Source organism: Rhipicephalus sanguineus, chromosome 4 (assembly GCF_013339695.2).
Source record: "Rhipicephalus sanguineus isolate Rsan-2018 chromosome 4, BIME_Rsan_1.4, whole genome shotgun sequence".
NCBI classification, from domain to species: Eukaryota; Metazoa; Arthropoda; class Arachnida; order Ixodida; family Ixodidae; genus Rhipicephalus; species Rhipicephalus sanguineus.
This window is the reverse complement of record NC_051179.1, coordinates 192,424,224-192,442,609: the sequence shown is the minus strand read 5'-3', so window position 1 is coordinate 192,442,609 and position 18,386 is coordinate 192,424,224. Positions and strand designations below refer to the sequence as shown.

Genomic DNA, 18,386 nt, shown 5'->3' with positions numbered 1-18,386 from the left:
GATTACAGCATAGACATTTTTACATAAAGGCTTTACATTTTATTTCAGGCACCAGCGACGTTGCAAGAGGGCTGCGACCTCAAAGGAGATCCAAGAGGGCAATAGCAGAGTTCTCCAGCCTTCAAATGTGTTGAACGTGCCGCACAGCGCTGTGTGCAGAACTGTCACGGGTGCAATGGCTTATTCATACATGGGGACTATTTATTGCATATTGGAACTTTAGCGCACACACACGAGGACACACAAGAAAGAACACACGGACCAGCGCAGACTATCAACTGATTTTTTATTCACCAGGAAACCATCATATATACTCAATTTCCGCCCTCATGAACACTGCGCATGAGCAAATTGGCATCGTACAATTTTTCACAAAAATAAAACCTTTACAAAGGATGACGTAATCTTACATCTTGTTCAACAATTCTATTTCTTTATCATGCAGCAATACTGAAGGGTGACTAACGCACATGTCCTTAAGTCTAGAAATGTGCCACGCCTCCACTATTTCTCTTGTCTTCTGATTGGGGTTTACATACATAACTTCAGTTCTATCAAACAACGGGTTACACGACCTAGAAGAACACCGCGCGCAATGCATAGCCAGATGTGTTTCTGGCCTTCCCTTCAAATTGTTCAAATGCTCTTTTAATCTCACATTCAAGCATCGGCCCGTTTGACCTACATAACAGTGGCCACAATTGAACGGAATTTTATACACTACATTTCTTTTGCATTCTACTACCCGGTGACCTTCACGTTTGGAACATTTAGTACCGATATCATTAGGCCTTTCTTCGTACAAATTATTCACAGCCGAACACACTCCTCCAACTTTGTTTTTTGCCGAGAATACTACCTTGACGCCATATGAATATGGCGTCAAGGTACCCATCTACCCACCTAATTTTCTGTCTTCCCCTCACGCGTTTGCCCTCTCTTGGAATCCAGTCAGTTACCCTTAATGACCACCGGTTATCCTGCCGACGTGCTACGTGCCCGGCCCATATCCATTTCTTCTTCTTAATTTCAACTATGATATCCTTAACCCCCGTTTGTTCCCTGACCCACTCTGCTCTCTTCCTGTCTCTTAAGGTTACACCTAGCATTTTCCTTTCCATCGCTCGCTGCGTCGTCCTCAATTTAAGTTGAACCCTCTTTGTAAGTCTCCAGGTTTCTGCTCCGTATGTAAGTACCGGTAAGATGCAGCTGTTATATACCTTCCTCTTGAGAGATAGTGGTAGACTACCATTCATGATTTGATAATGCTTGCCGAATGAGCCCCATCCCATCCTTATTCTTCTAGTTATTTCACTCTCATGGTTCGGCTCCGCGGTTACTACCTGTCCTAAGTAGACGTACTCCTTTACAACTTCCAGCGTCTCGCCACCTATCGCAAAGCGCTGTTCTCTGCCAAGATTGTTCCACATTACTTTAGTTTTATGCATATTAATTTTCAGACCTACTCTTCTACTTTCCTTATGCAGTTCAGTAATCATGAGCTGTAATTCTTCTCCCGCGTTACTCATCAATGCAATGTCATCAGCGAATCGCAGGTTACTGAGATACTCTCCATTAACTCTTATCCCTAATTCTTCCCAATCTAGGGCCCTGAAAACCTCCTGTAAACACGCGGTCAATAGCATTGGAGAGATCGTGTCTCCCTGTCGTACGCCCTTCTTTATTGGGATTCTGTCGCTTTCTTTATGAAGGACTATAGTGGCTGTGGATGCGCTGTAGATTTCTTCCATTATGTTTATATAGGCCTCGTCGATGCCCTGATTCCGCAGTGCTTGCATGACTGCTGATGTCTCCACCGAATCAAATGCCTTCTCGTAATCTATGAAGGCTATGTATAGGGGTTGGTTGTATTCCGCGCATTTCTCTATCACCTGATTGATAGTATGAATATGGTCTATTGTTGAGAAGCCTGTACGAAATCCTGCCTGGTCCCTTGGTTGATTAAACTCTAATGTCGTATTAATTCTGTTAGCAATTACTTTTGTGAATAGCTTGTAGACAACGGACAGTAAGCTGATGGGCCTGTAATTTTTCAGGTCCTTGACGTCCCCTTTCTTATGGATCAAGATGATGTTGGCATTCTTCCAAGATTCTGGTATCCTCCCTGTCGAGAGACACTTCGTATACAGGGTGGCCAGTTTCTCTAACATAATCTCTCCACCGTCTTTCAACAGGTCTGATGTTACCTGATCCTCACCAGCGGCTTTGCCTCTTTGCATTCCCTTTAGGGCTTTCTTTACTTCTCCTGTTAATACTGGTGGGATGTCAGATTCCTCTGGGATGTTACTGCTTCTTACGTTATCATCCTGACTGTCTCGGCTGCTGTACAGATCTCTGTAAAACTCTTCCGCTACCTCAACTATTCTATCCATATTGGTTGTGACCTTGCCATCCTTGTCCCTTAATGCATACATCTGATTTTTGCATATGCACAGTTTTGTCTTCGCAGCTTTGAGGCTTCTTCCGTTCTTTAGAGCATGCTCAATTCTCTCCATATTATACTTTCTTATGTCGGCTACTTTACGCCTATTGATCAACTTCGAAAGCTCCGCCAGCTCTATTTTGTCTGTTGCATTTGAGGCTTTCATAGCTTGACGTTTCTTAATGAGGTTTTTCGTCTCTTGGGATAGCTTACCAGTGTCCTGTCTAACGACTGTACCCCCGACTTCCACTGCACACTCCTTAATGATATTAGTCAGATTATCATTCATTGCGTCAACGCTAAGGTCGGTTTCCTCGGTTAAAGCCGCGTACCTATTCTGAAGTGAAACTCTGAATTCCTGTACTTTCCCTCGCAGAGCTAGTTCATTAATCGGCTTCTTGCGTATCAGTTTCTGCCGTTCCTTCCTCACGTCTAGTTGAATTCTAGATCTTACCATTCTATGGTCACTGCATCGGATATTGTTAACTACTTCCACATCCTGTATAATGCCCGGGTGGTCGCACATTATGAAGTCTATTTCATTTTTAGTTTCGCCATTAGGACTCCTCCACGTCCACTTACGAGTAGTCCGTTTTCTGTAGAAGGTATTGAAGATCCGTAAATTATTGCGTTCTGCGAACTCTACTAGTAACTCCCCTCTGGCATTTCTAGAGCCGATGCCATATTCCCCAACTGCATGATCTCCAGCCTGCTTCTTGCCTACTTTTGCATTAAAGTCGCCCATCAGTACAGTATACTGTGTCTTTACCTTACTCATTGCTGATTCTACGTCTTCGTAGAAGCGTTCAACCAGTTGATCATCATGGCTGGATGTAGGCGCGTAGGCCTGTATCACCTTCATCCTGTACCTCTTATTAAACTTAATCACGATACATAACACCCTCTCATTAATGCTATAGTATTCCTCTATATTGCCAGCTATAGTTTTATGAATGAGGAACCCTACTCCTAGTTCTCTTCTGTCAACTAAGCCACGATAGCATAGCACGTGTCCGTTCTTCAGCACTGTATAAGCCTCCTGTGGCCTCCTAACCTCACTGAGCCCTATTACATCCCATTTAACACCCTCTAATTCCTCGAATAGTACAGCTAGACTCGCCTCACTAGATAAAGTTCTAGCGTTATATGTAGCCAAGTTCAGATTCCAATGGCGGCCTGTCCGGACCCAGAGATTCTTAGCACCCTCTGCTGCGTCGCAGGTCTGACCGCCGCCTTGGTCAGTTGCTTCGCAGCCGCTGGGGACTGAGGGCCGAGGGTTAATTGGTGTATTCATGTGGGAGGTAGTGGCCAAGTACTACACCAGGGTGGCCAATCCTGCTCTGGTGAGGGAGTGCATTGCCGGCTGTGGTCGCCAGTGAGGCTGCACCCCAGGCCTTTTACACAATTCCATCATCACGCGGATTTTTTTTTTTTTTAATCCGGTTGGGAATTGTCCGGCACCGGGATTCGAACCACGGACCTCTTGCATGCGAAGCTGATGCTCTACCCACTACGCCATCGCTGCAACTTACGCAGAGCCCTCAAAAACAAATTTGCCCTCAAAATAATTGGTTTCGCTCCGCAACGCGGGTTTCTATCAGCAGTTTGGTAAGTATAGGCAAGCCAGGCAAGCATGCTATAGCATGCTTGCCTGGCTTGCCTATACTTACCAAACTCAGTATACTGATGCTACGCAGTCGGAGGTTCGAAGCGGTTGTTGTCGAAGCGCGCATGTTTACCCCTGCGTTCAAGAACATCTTTTCACTCGGCGCTCCACCTTGACTCAATGTCGATGGCATATACACCTATTGGCAGGAATGCTCACTAAATATTGAGCAATAGGCGGGATTATTTTGTGAGAACCGTTGTGTCTTTTCTGTTGAATGGTGACGCTGTGCTCAGCTCGGTCAAGTGAAGGCACGGCCGGTCTAAAGGAGCGAGCGCGCGCCTCTAGACCGGCCGTGGTGAAGGGTGAGGCTTGTTTCAGAATACTTGTTCCTTCCTCCCCCTTTCCCCTCTTCCTCCACTAGTTCGTGGCGGCTCGATCGGCAGCAGAGCTAGGCGACGGCCGGCGGTCATTTGCGTGTTGTGTAGCGTTGTCAGCTTTTGTTTGTGAACGGATGAACGGATTACGGGCTGTTTGGCATCAAGTAACGGTGATCTGTCTGTTGCATATTTTCCATCAGTGTTTGGTGAAACAAGCTTTACTGTGCTTTTTGCGACGGTACGTTCGTTGGTACGTTCGTTTCAAGAAGCGATTGTTCTGCTCACCACCTTCGTTGCAGCCAGACAAACAGCTAAGAACTTGTGCACGTTCGGATAGAGTGCTTTTTTTCGGTAAGTGCATCTGACTTTTCGTCGTTTTTACTGAAAGGTTTTAGAGTTGTGATCAAAATGTGAACAGTTCTTTGCTAGGTTGAACCGCGTGGTCGAACGCGAAACTATAGTATACGCGCCGGTGCGAATCGTAAGCAGACTGACTCGCCCTATTTTGAGTAATTATGTTTTGCGCGTTACAGCTCGTGGCTCCACGCACGCACGCACGCTAGTGACAGGCCGACATAGTTTAAGCAAGCATGCTTACAACTACGTCGGCCTGTCGCTGACAAAGTGCAAAGCTTCTACCGTAGGCGCCTCGCCTGTAGGTGCGGTTATGATTGATTGTCGTTTCTTAATACATGACAGCATTTTATCATATCTGTAATTGGAAATGTTTCTTTAGAGTGACTTTGATGATCTGTTATTTGTTGTAAATCCTGCGTAGCTTACTTGCTTTCTCTGTATGCAGCTTTTCCTCACTGCCGTTTGTGCAAGATATTGGGCCTGAGACCACGCCAGCTAATGCGGAAGCCAGTGCAGTTTCTTTGACGAGTCTTGGAGTGCATTCATGCAGAATTTTATTTACGTCGCTGCCGTGCCACTCAGCTTCACCTTGTGCGGTCACCCTCCGACGTGTTTTGTGCCACATTTGGTTGTGCTTTATTCATTAATAAAGCCGATTTGACATCATGGGATAATTTATTGTTGCTGAGAAGCGCGATTATTTATTTGCGCGCCATCCGCTAAACGTCATTTATGTAGTACAGTATACGTGTTGATCCCCTGCGTACGTGTTCAAATTTATTATAAACCGATGTCTTTTACATGAAAATTGGATATGTATGGTGTGCTGAAGTAGCCAATAATTCACGCGGCATATATGAGCGACCGCCACAACTTGATTAGGTCCGCAATAAACGCGAGTAAACTCAGCGTCGAAAACTTATATATGCAACAGTGGGGACATGCGTGGGTGAACAGGTATGTACGTATGTTAGTGATCTTGCTTGATTGTTTGGTCACTTGCTCGACGACTGACATAGGAAGTGTGAGAAAAACAGGAAAGTGCTCTCGCGGGAGCTCTTTCGGTCCCTTCAATCTCTATCTTCCTATGGTAGCCGTCAGGCTGCCGACCAAACATCTGCAAAGACAGTTATATTAGTTTATTTTATATTTCGAAAGTCCAAAATTTCGAAAACGGCGAAAAAACAAGAACGTCTATAAAACGTCTTATCTTGGTCTTTTCAAAACGTCTTCTAAAAACGTCAACTAGCGGGACATTAGCACAGCTATCAGACGTCGGATAGACGTCTACGGCTACGGGAATGTCTTGACCAAGACGTTTATTAGCCCTTTTTGATAGCCGTTCAAGACGTCTTTTAGACGGGAAATAGCTTCTTTTGTGTTACATGGGTAATTATCTTTAGCGGTTGACTATCGGTACTTATCTACATTGACACATACTCTTTATCTTTGTAATCATAAATATTGTAGAAACAATTGCTTTAAAGTGTCACATTAACCATTTTTTCCTCCTTTCTCTTTTTTTCTCATGTAGCGTGTTGGTTTGATTTTGTGATAGTATTTGTGACAGTGTTTTTTTTTCGTGTATGTAACGCGCTAGTTTGTTTTTTGTGATAGCGTTTTCACATTCTTGTGTGTCTCTACTGTATGCCCTGTATATGGCGGCTTGGGCTTTCCTCAAGCGAATTGTATCGCTTTTCGCCCAAGCTTGCCCACATCTTCAGGATGTAAATAAAACTGATTTGATTTGTTCATTCAACGTGGTGATGACTAGTTGACTAATTGCGCAAATTTGTTTTCTTCCGCATCATACATACGTACCACACCATGAAAACATTCTCACATTATGAAAAATAAAAAGTATTATGGCGCTACCCTAGTGGCCAACCCAGGTCGTGCCCTTTCCGCTGCTGCAGCCGCCAGCCTGCTCTGCTGTGACGTCACGTGAATACCAAGTATTTGTGTCCAACTGCCTAAAAAATGGGCAAGAACAATCATGGTGTAAGATTACCATGTTGCTCATGTCATGTGTTTGACAGTAGTCTCTTTTTAAAACAACTTATCGGCGTAAGGTCGAAACAGCACAACCATCCCGTGGTCTGCAAGCACACCGGCACACCCTTGCGGTTACTAGTTGTGTAGTCCCCAAGATCCACGAAGCCTTCAATGTCACCTGGTTTGTTACAAAAAGCACATTACAAATCATGCAGAATGTAGGCGATTAAAATGCAACAAATAAAATGTAATCATGCTTTTAAATGTGAATTGACAGCATTGCTTGTGGACTAAAGGTTACAATCAGAAGTATGTACAGTACGTTAGACTTGCTATTTTATATTAGTTCCATTGTTGGCTACAACTACCTCTTCACGTCACGTCTAAGTCAAGACAGACTGGAAAACCTTTTTGGCATCATAAGACAGGCGTCAAGTTGTAATGACCATCCTACCGTGTCACAGTTTTCCAGAAGGTCGTGTCGTGCCGTGTCGGCTCACTCCGTACAAGTCGAAGCACCATCCGAGCCAATCCTTGCTGTGGTTCAAGCTGAACGAATACTTGGCGAGTTTGTTGTTACTTTATGGTGGTGTAGTTTCTGTATCATCGCAGTCACAAACAAGCCGTATTGACGAAGCTTTCTGCTGTACTTGGTGAGTGCAATTCCGTGCGTAGATTAAGGAAACTGAACGATGTTATTGCGCACATGCTTTTGTTATTTTCTACCACCGATTGCTGTGACGGCGGTAAAGCGCACCTGCGAATCGTGCAATAGTTATGTTTATTATTTAGCGGAAACTTCGCGCGCCGTTAAGGTAAGGATGCTCAGTTATGTCCAACTTGGCTTTCTGGGGATGCTTCGTCACGCTTACTCGCCGTATCGAATACAAAACGGGCTGCTGTGTCATGTCACGAACCACTGGTGGAGATGCTGCTGCTTTTTTTTCTGTGTTGTCATTTCGTGCACGTAGTCGTAAACGCTTGGTGATCTGAATTTTTTTGTTTTCTTCTTATTTGCTTACTTGAACTTTTGTCATACGCCCACTGACTTTGCCTGCTAATAATTGTTCAAGAAACACCGTGCTGTTCACTTGAGCGGCGAACGAACCAAAATCGTGGCAAGCATGACAGGCGTCACCAGCGGAATGGAAGACTATGATTGCTGGCTGTGCTACGTCGAAGTAATATACGTGAACACCTTTGCCTATTACATTCGTCTGACGCTTGCTTCGAGGTGGTGGCTTTCTCCGTCTTTCTTCAAAGCCTCCGCTGCAACTTTGTAAACCGCTTCGACGCTCGTGTCGCGTTTTTCTACCGTAGAGTAACTTTAATTTGCACGTCGGGCCTGTGCCCGTCACTAGCGATGCATAATGGCACGATGGAACGCTGTCTGAGTGCCTGCCGTATATACACGTGTACACGGAGCACATTTCGCATGGAACGGAAGCAGGTTGCTGTGCCATAGTCCCAGTGCAAGGCAGAAACTTTCACTGAAGCTGTAATTTGTTTTCTGTTGTTTGGTGTCAAAGCGCCTGCACTAGTCAGTCTTATGCAGCACTGAGCCAGCTCAAAACCGTTCTTGAGGAACGTGCTTCCCAATGGGTGGCTCGTTTTCTTCAATGTAGAGAAAGGACTTGTCGTCTCTCCGTTGTATTCTGCCTCTGACCTTGCTCGACAGAACAACCCGTAACCCATTCCTGGCTGTGTATGCTTTTTAGACTGCTGTGAATTACGCACATTTGTGTGCACAGACAACACCTACAACTGTGAAGATGACCAAGTGGGACCTGCACTGCCCTACTGACAGCCATGGCCATGGACAAGCTTCCAAGGCATCTACCAGAGTTAAACGGCACGTCCTTGTACGGCACAAATTTTACTTAGAGGCTCATAAAATAGCAGCAGATGCAGCTTTGAAGAGAAAGAGCGTACTGATTGATGCTGCATGACAAATAGAGTTGCTGACTGTGATGTAATGTGTTCGTTCTAGACAGAATTTATCCCCCACTAGAGCATGCTCCAATCATTTTGTGGTTTTGGACAAGTGAAAGCACAGAAAATAAGCATGGTAAGCAAATAAGCATGCAACAGAACGTCAGCACGCACACCAGAGCATTACTTAGACAAAGTCAAGTAAAAAGGTGCAGCACTGTTGGCAATGCAACAACCAACGTAATCCACAGGTATGTTGACAGCAACTTTCAATTTTTTCCATAAACGTGGCCACATTGGAAAAGTGTGCACCATGAAATGCAACCAGATGCTATCGGATCTGATATCACCAAACATCATCAGCACTTCTGTGACTTGAAAGCCTGGAGAAACTTGGTAAAAGGCCAAGGATATGGTTTTCAGATAACTGTGCACCAGTGGCCAGGCAAGCATGGTGTGGGATCGGGTGTGATATGCACACTTGTCAACAAGAATACCTCTTCTCCGGGCTTAGGGGCTACGTTGTTTTAACTCAAGTGTGGGGCTGATTACTTGGCCATGGTGGCCACATTACTACAACGAGAGCGAAATGCACACGCGCCCGTGTACTTAGATATAGGTGCATGTTAGAGAACTTCAGGAGTCAAAATTAATCCAGAGTCCACCACTGCAGCTTTCAACGTCATTGTGGTTCTGGCATGTAAGACACCAGACTTTCTTTCAGCTCTTCACACCTGGTCACTACTGGACTGTTTTAGCGTAAATATCTGCTGCAATGTCAACATCAGCTTCTCTTGTCAGTTGGTCAGGGCTCTGGATGAAGTTTTCGTGGTAGATCCATCTTGAAGAGATAATTAGTCGTGTGCACCTGACCTTGGGAAATGTGCGAAAAGTGGCACAGTTTTTACTGAAGGAACTTGGGGAACACATCACTTTGGAGCTGTGGAAGAATGCTGTGCCCTGAGATCTGGCTTCTTTGCAAACATTAACTGAAAAAGAGCTTGACCACCTGCAGTTACAAGTCATGCTGATGCAACATTCAGAACTTCATCCAGAAAAAGAGCAAGGCCTTATGTTTCTGTGCTGGCTATCATAATACAATGACTTTGGTGACGAGTTGAATACTTTTGTTAAACCAAGTTAAGTAACAAGTGAAACCAGTTGTTAAAACAAGCGCTAAATCAAGGTGCTACTTTTATTAAGCATTTGCCTAAAATGTTTTGGCTTTACATGTTTGATAGGCATGAGAAAATTGAGGAGCTGAAACATGAAAAATGAAATTCTCATGCAGAATGGTGATATGGCAGAGTCTTAATAGTTCTTTTTCAGTCAGTTTTAACAAGATGCAGAATCGACACCGAAGACGAGGGTGCAATATGTTACTTATCTGAACTGATGGAAGATATTAATATCAGTTGAGAAGAGTTATTAAAATACCTATTGTCTCTTGATTCTAAAAAAGCAAGGGGACCTGATGAAATACTCATCCCTTTCTTGCAGCGTTGTGCGGAATAGATGTCTTACTGCTTGCAAATTATTTTTTTAAAATCCCTTTGTACTAGGTTAGTGCCGTGTGACTGGCGCATAGCTGTAATTGTCCTGGTGTTTATAAGTGGTGATCGGTTGTCCGCTAATAATTACCGACCGATTTCACTCACGTCAGTTTGTTGCAGAATATTAGAACATGTCATAGTAAAACGTACTGTCACGTTTCTGGAAAACACAAATTACTTTTATTCTTATCAGCATAGTTTCAGGAGCAAATTTTCAACTGCAACACAGCTTATTGGAACAATCCATGACTTTGCGATGGCTTTAGATATGCAAGAACAAATTGATGTCATCTGCATAGCTTTTGCCAAGGCCTTCACTAAAGTGCCTCAGAAAAGATTGCGGAATAAGCTTCGCTTTGCTGGGCTCAGCCAACTTGTACTGAGATGGATTAAAGGATACTACTTAAATGACAGGAAGTAATGACCCGTTCAATATTCTCCAAGCTTGGGCAATGCAAATAAATTCTTGAAAGTCAACCAATACCCACATTTCTAGAAAAAAAAACTGATAATTTTATTCGAATATTATATTGGGAATCACATCTTGTTGACAGTGGGTGCATTTAAGTACCTAGGCTCCCCACTTACGCATCACTTAAAGTGGCATACACATATTGAAAATGTAGGCTTCAGGGCACCATAGAAGTTGTATTTATGTAGTAAGGAAAAAACTGCAGGGCATGTGTAGGGATGTGAAACTTCTTGTTTTTAAAACCTTAATACAACCAATACTTGAATATGACAGTGTTGTCTCGAGTCCTCACAAAAAGTATTGGTAAATAAACTAGAAACGATACAGTGACTTGTGGCTCGGTTTCTATGTTCTAAATATAAAAAGGATGATTCAGTTACAGCACTGTTACAATTCTATGATTTGGAGACACTACCCAAACGCAAGCTTAAAAGTAGATGAAAAGTTTCTTTTTGTATTAATGAGAAATTCGTAAACGGTGTGTGTGCTAGAGCCGACATTTTGACAAATGTACTTGCCTTCTTCAAGGCTGCAACTGATTTTCTTAGTGTATATGCTTCGTACCCTCTCCTCCAGTCCAAACAAAAGAGGAGGACAACTGCGAGGGAGAGGCCGCCGTGACGAGCGAGTTTGTCAAAAGGAAGGAGGTATTCCGTGAAAAAAAAAAAAATAAGGGGCGACTGTGCATGTTTTGCTGAAGTATGGTTGTCACAAGGAAGCACCACTTAACAATGGTAGGTTAGAAATTCCTAGAAGGGCTTAACACACATCCGTTTCCGTTCTGTATGTACCATATTGGATGGATTCAAGAACCTCCTTTGAAACGTTTATACCTGCTTGCTGGAGTGTATTAAACTTGTGAATAAGGCCCGACTCTGTATATTTTCTGCCTCTTGGGACCAGAAGTTTGACTGAAGGATGTAAAGTTTGAGGTTGTCGAAGTTGTGACCTGCTACATTAAAATGCTGTGCCACTGCTTTGGGTAATTTCTTCGCAGTGTCTGCGCGATGCCCGTTTCATCGAACATTAACAGGCTGTCCCGTTTTGCCAATGTACCTTTTGTGACAATATGAACATTCGTTCAAACGTTGTCTGCATGATCAAATGTTTAGCCAGTGTACCTTGCGTGACATATATCAAGAGCATATTGTTCAGAAGAAGCTCTAGCAGCAATACAAAAAAATTGTATAGTAAAAATCTAGTTATTTCTCATTAAGCAGTGTGCTGTCGACCTCATGTTAGAACAGCCTGGATGAAATAGTTTCAAATGTCAAGAAGGCAATACCTTAGAACTGTGTTTTTTTTTACTTTGGCTACAACTTGAGCAATTGTTTTATAGAAAGGGACCACTTGTCGGTGGTTAATTACAGAACTACTGAACCTAAGTTTTTTGATACCCTTTTCACATGCATAACTCACTGACCCTAGTTAAATTTTTCGACAGAGGAGAATACCAGCAAATGTGTAGCTTTTATTAAGAATGTTGAAGGCCTTTATTACACTATGCCTCACGATGAGTTCTCAAATTGTGCTAAAAAATGTTTAAATGAACAAGTGAAGAAATGTGTTTTCATAGACAGATGTGTTTTGACAAGTGTGTTTCTGAAAATTCTTTCCGTGTATTCGAAATACACTGGTCGAAAAGGACAAAAGCATCTTTGTAAAGAAATTAGTTCTAAGGTTGCCCCATTCTTGGTGATCTATACCTTTGTGCTCCAAGCAAGACAAGTTCAGGGGAAGATGGAGCCTTGACAAGAGGACATGTCAGGGCAGCAACTGCCGTTTGTTACATTCTTTGTTCAGCAATTTGTCGTGTCTTAGCGAAATCGATAAAGAGTTAAAGGGTTCATCAACCACACCTTGGGCTTCGTGCGAAAAACATATCCTGCATACGCTGCTATCAACAGCTCAGCCACATCTTGCAGTCGTGCATAGAAGAAGGAGAGCTTAGAAGTGGAGCTCGAAGCTGCCATTTTTTCAGGCGCCCTCTTTTTGTACAGAGGCTTGTGCTCACTCTCTTTGGAGCTGCTGTCAGAGAGCATGCTATTGGCCAATAGCTGACATAAATCAAGAGCGGTGTTTGGATCAGATATGCTGCTTGCCACGAGGTGCTGTCACATGCTGCCACCGCGCTCCATAGTCTGCTGACAGTAAATGGCAAGTTGCCACACTCGTGCACTCAGGAATTGCAACTGGAGGCAAGGATCATGTTTTATCATGCGTACTCAAGGTCATGACGTGCTCTAATGCAACTTCTTTCCCCTTTGCCATCCTTCCCGGTGTAGTTTCCAGCGCACTCGTCGGGACGAGAGAAGCGAAAAAGCACTTAAAGTGTGCAACATATCCCTGGAACAATGCTCATTCTTGACGGACTTGATAAATTTTTGCAGCAATCGATCTACGAGGTAACAAACTTCCATAGTGAAGTCTTTCGATGAATACTTAGAAAGGTGGTTCATGACCTCTTTAAGGGGCTCTTTAGTGGTTATATTAGGGTATTTCATTGCATGAAATGATTATTTTTTGCGTTGAAAAGTCCTCTAATACGGGATGTCACTGGAGCCCACATTTTGACAAGTGGTCTTGCCTTCCTTAAAGGCATGCCTACCTTAGCGCGTGTATGTGAATGCTTTGTATCATCATCATCATCATCAGCCTGTCTACGCCCACTGCAGGGCAAAGGCCTCTCCCATGTTCCGCCAATCAACCTGGTCCTGCGCTCTCTGCTGCCACATTATACCTACAAACTTCTTAATCTCATCTACCCACCTAATTTTCTGTCTCTCCCTCATGCGTTTGCCATGACCACCGGTTATCCTGCCGACGTGCTACGTGCCCGGCCCATATCCATTTCTTCATCTTGATTTTAACTATGATATCCTTAACCCCCCTTTGTTCCCTGACCCACTCTGCTCTCTTCCGGTCTCTTAAGGTTACACCTATCATTTTTCCTTTCCATCGCTCGCTACGTCGTCCTCAATTTAAGTTGAACCCTCTTTGTAAGTGTCCAGGTTTCTGATCCGTAGGTAAGTACCGGTAAGATGCATCTGTTATATACCTTCCTCTTGAGAGATAGTAGTAGACTACCATTCATGATGTGATAATGCTTGCCGAATGAGGCCCATCCCATCCTTATTCTTCTAGTTATTTCACTCTCATGATTCGGCTCCGCGGTTACTGCCTGTCCTAAGTAGACGTACTCCTTTACAACTTCCAGTGTCTCGCCACCTATCGCAAAGTGCTGTTCTCTGCCAAGATTGTTCCACATTACTTTAGTTTTATGCATATTAATTTTCAGACCTACTCTTCTACTTTCCGTATCCAGTTCAGTAATCATGAGCTGTAATTCGTCTCCCGCGTTACTCATCAGTGCAATGTCATCAGCGAATTGCAGGTTACTGAGATACTCTCCATTAACTCTTATCCCTAATTCTTCCCAATCTAGGGCCCTGAAAACCTCCTGTAAACACGCAGTGAATAGCATTGGAGAGATCGTGTTTCCCTGCCGTACGCCCTTCTTTATTGGGATTCTGTCGCTTTCTTTATGGAGGACTATAGTGGCTGTGGATGCGCTGTAGATTTCTTCCATTATGTTTATATAGGCTTCGTCGATGCCCTGATTCCGCAGTGCCTGCATGACTGCTGATGTCTCCACCGAATCAAATGCCTTCTCGTAATCTATGAAGGCTGTGTATAGGGGTTGGCTGTATTCCGTGCATTTCTCTATCACCTGATTGATAGTATGAATATTGTCTATTGTTGAGAATGCTTTGTATACTCTCCCCCAACCACAACAGAAGAAAAGGAAAAGCACAATGCGGGGGGAGGGGTCTGCATTGGAAGAGTAGAGGAATGGGGCATTTTCACCAAATAATGATAATTTCATGGCAATCACAACAGCTAGAAATTAGAAGAAAAGCTCAAGTCTCACAGGTCTTTGTTGTGTATTGGACGAATTCAAGAGCTCCCTTTGAAACATTAATACTTATTAGCTGGAGTGTATTAAACTTGTGGATAAGGTATGACTCATTATATTTTCTCCCTCTCGAGGACCGGAAGTTTGACTCAAGCTCTAGATCGTTGAAGTTGTGACCTGTCTCAATAAAATGCTGCTTTTAGTAAATTGTTTGCCACGTCCGCACAAGGCCCGGTTAATCTGATGTTAACAAAGATTTTTCATCGCTTCAAGCTTCCATCTTCCCCTGATTTTCTGCCTTGTTTTTTTAGTTTATTTTTTGTGCTAGGATTGAAGCTGAATTGGTCATTGCGTGAGTGAGTAAACAGTTTAAAATAAATGTAGGAGGGTTGAAGTTCGCTAGATAATTGCTTTGAAGTGGCATAATGCAGTTCTTAGATGTGGCCATCACGGTTCAGGAGAAACACGTGTGCTGCCAATACTCCCTCTAGATCTTGAAAATTATTGCTAAAGTTTTTGTCCGCTCATTCCAATGTCGTAAAATATGGAATTGCCATGTTGTGCCTCAAGCTTTCTCTTACCAAGTCAGACGTGCCCAGCATTGGTTGGTTTATGGATTTTCACATCCCAATGTGGCTCGCGCTATGAGTAGAAGGCTTCCAGTGATTTCAACCACCTGAGGTTCTTTAATGTGTGCTGACATTGTGCAGTACATAGTACATGGGCCTCCAGCTTTTCGCCTCCATTGAAATGCGTTCGCCATGGCGAGGATCGGGTCAGCAGCCAAGCACCGTGACCACAAAGCCACTTGGCTTGTGCACCGAATAGAAGCTCTAATGAGCAGGTTATGCTTTCATTAGAAGTGGGTTGTCGCACTGCAGTATCAGCTGTCACTGAATGCTTAAAAAATACATTAAGTGACAGTTGCCATTTCATCAAGTTCAAACATGGTTGCAGAAAGAGATAATAAAAGAATAGGGTCATATATATCCCTTACATTCATTCCTTATTACATGGCAGCAGGCCCACTTTCTTTAGCCTATGTAATGAGGAATAACTTAACACGGGTGTTTTGACAGCTGTCAATAAGTTTGGGAAGTTGTGCACTGCTGTGGTGAGAAACAAAGGGCAGGTGAAAGATAAAATATAGAAGGGCATGCTTTATGAAATACACCAATAAACTTGCAAAACGCCACACTGGTGTAAAACATGCAGAGTTTCCTAGAGCTGCAGTGTAGGGCAGACATGGCATTGTATTAATCAGATATTAATTGTGAATAAAAGGTCATTATGAGAAGGGTCTAACCTTCACTTGGATGGTCATGCTTGTAAATTCATGCCAAATTAGATGCCCTTGCAGTTTTATACAGACCAGAGAAACTCATCTAATGGTTGAGGCTTGGTATATCAGTATTAGTGCATGGCATGAGCCAACCTTGGATTATTGTGCACAGTGAAGAAATGCCACGCCTAAAGAGTTATCTCTTTCCTAGACCCACACGGGTGGCTGTCTGACTGGTGGTGCTGCCATTCCTGTGCATGCGCAGGTAAGTTCCCTGTCGTAGTGCAAGCTTTCACTTGATAGTCAGCAGCTGTATCATCTGTTTCTTTTGTCTAGTATCTCTGTAAAGATGCCTTGCTTTCTTCTAAAGCAGCGTTCAGACTGCATTCGCATCTGTCACAAGTGTCGTATTGTGTAACTGCTGAAATGTCCGTTTGCGTAGCTAGCGATCACGTATGTTCACATGGAGCCCTTGGGTAAGATATTTTTTTTACTACCGGCGAATCACCGCTCTGAAGGTGCACTGCGTCCTTGCTACAGTTGTTGCAGCGTAGCTTTTTGCGTGTTTGGTTACAGCCGAGCTAGACGGAAGACGCGACGTGCACTCCCATTAACGAGCGTCGCCTATGCCCTCTAGTCCGACCGTGGTGGCCAGTTCGGTTTCTACAAATCCCTGTTCTGCCTTCTTTAAGCAACTTTGAAGATTGCTATACAATTGGAAAAAAATAAATTTTAAGTTGAGCAAAAACCTATGGGCCACAAAGGGATCAGCTATGTTACGCCAGTGTCTTCAGGAACCAAATACATGCATGCCGGCAGACACTACATGCTGCAGCAAATATTTGCTTTGATGATTTTGCAACTTGTGCATTGTCAATAATTGCCCAGCTCCATAATTCCAACTTTCAACTCCATCTTCCAGCCAGGTGTCGTTCCGCAGTTGCATCTCACGGTACATTTTCAGGCACTGATCGTACAGTATAACACTTTGTCACGCTTCTTCTATGAGTGATTTATCATTGCACAGCAAAGGCCCTTCCGCACTGGTCATGGTTACTAGCCACGGGCACACAACGCAACTGCACAGACACGCTGCTGCATGACTTTCAAGATATGCATGAAGACGGGGCATCTGGGGTGGCTGAAAGTCCCGAGAGCAGAAAGTGAAAACCGAAACTGCTTTGCCCATTGGTCGTGCCATAACGGTCGCATCAGTAGTTGTCATAAAGGTCGTGGGCCCGCCAACATTTATGCCCCAAACGTTACATACTTTATGCTGGATACGACAAAGTCTGAACATGCTCATTACGTTGCTTGCGTTTACGCTTGCGATCTGTACCGACAATCCGTACGTAGTGCACCTAGTCTGAACACAGCATAAGAAGAATCCCAAAAAACACGCTAAACTTTCCAACATTCCATTCGAAAGCACTTCCAGACAACACCTTTACTGCTACTGCTAGCTTGCAGTACATGTGGAGTAGATTCAGTTCTCTCAAGGGCTGAGAAACAAGTGTCACTTTCATATCATACACCTTGTAACATGCACAAGGGAATTGTTCCCAGCAAGGTGGAGAGGGTCATCGTCTGCATGGCTGAACGTTTGTACTGGTGCATGGGATCTGCTTTTTTTTTCTAATTTGGTTCAGGATTTCTGGGCTTGTCATTCTCTACTGAATGACAACTGGGCCATATACCTGTGGCCATTTATAGTGCAAAAAAAAAAAAAGGAAGACAATACAGGGGAACAGGCCAGCTGAGTGCCAACTTTTGAATGTTTGCAGAAAACAACATTTAGTGTATAGATGCCAGAAGTGCACATACTACTAACAGCATTCTTATGCACATTACTGTACACATAACATGCTTTCTATAAATTGACTTTCGAATGAAAAAAGTGCAACTGATGTGTTGCTGATACAAGATTTTCCTTGCTTGGAAAGTGTCTAATTATTCATGAGTCCAGAATCCTTATCTTGTCACGTTATGGTTTGCGCTGATGCACAGTCCAAAAGCGAATGGGCTTCATCTTTAGACAACTCATGCTCCTGCAAATGCTCATTTAAATAACATCCGGTTGGGCTGACATAAGACATGGCACAATATAAAGGATTCTCATAAATCCAGTAGCATACTTCATTAATGGGGTTCTTCATCATTTTCTCTTTGGTCAAGCCAAAAGTGTCTCAGTGCCCTTAGACCATTATTGTTTAAGATTGGAATTAGGAATCATGCTTAAACTTAAGCTTAGCGTGGGACTCCTCAGGGGCTACTTTGTTCATTCTACTGACTTATTAATTAATGAATAAATTAGAAAGCAGACACCACACAGAGATCATCCTGCGTGTTTCTTCTTCACTGTTGGCTGTTTCCCAATTTGTGCATTTAACAATGAGTAATTGTAGTCGTTAGTATGATTAAGTAGGGAACTACCTTCCTACACTCGGCGA

At 43.5% G+C, this 18,386-nt stretch overlaps 1 protein-coding gene across 1 annotated transcript in view; it reads left to right on the top strand.

The window, feature by feature from the left end:
- The first annotated feature begins 11,349 nt into the window (after positions 1–11,349).
- The window catches only part of LOC119390985 (uncharacterized), a 95,632-nt gene continuing 88,595 nt past the window's right edge, over positions 11,350–18,386 (top strand). Inside the window, exons 1-2 of the mRNA XM_037658690.2 lie at positions 11,350–11,385; positions 16,148–16,201. The gene's annotated coding sequence lies outside the window, so the exon portion shown is untranslated. The remainder of the gene's footprint in view (positions 11,386–16,147; positions 16,202–18,386) is intronic.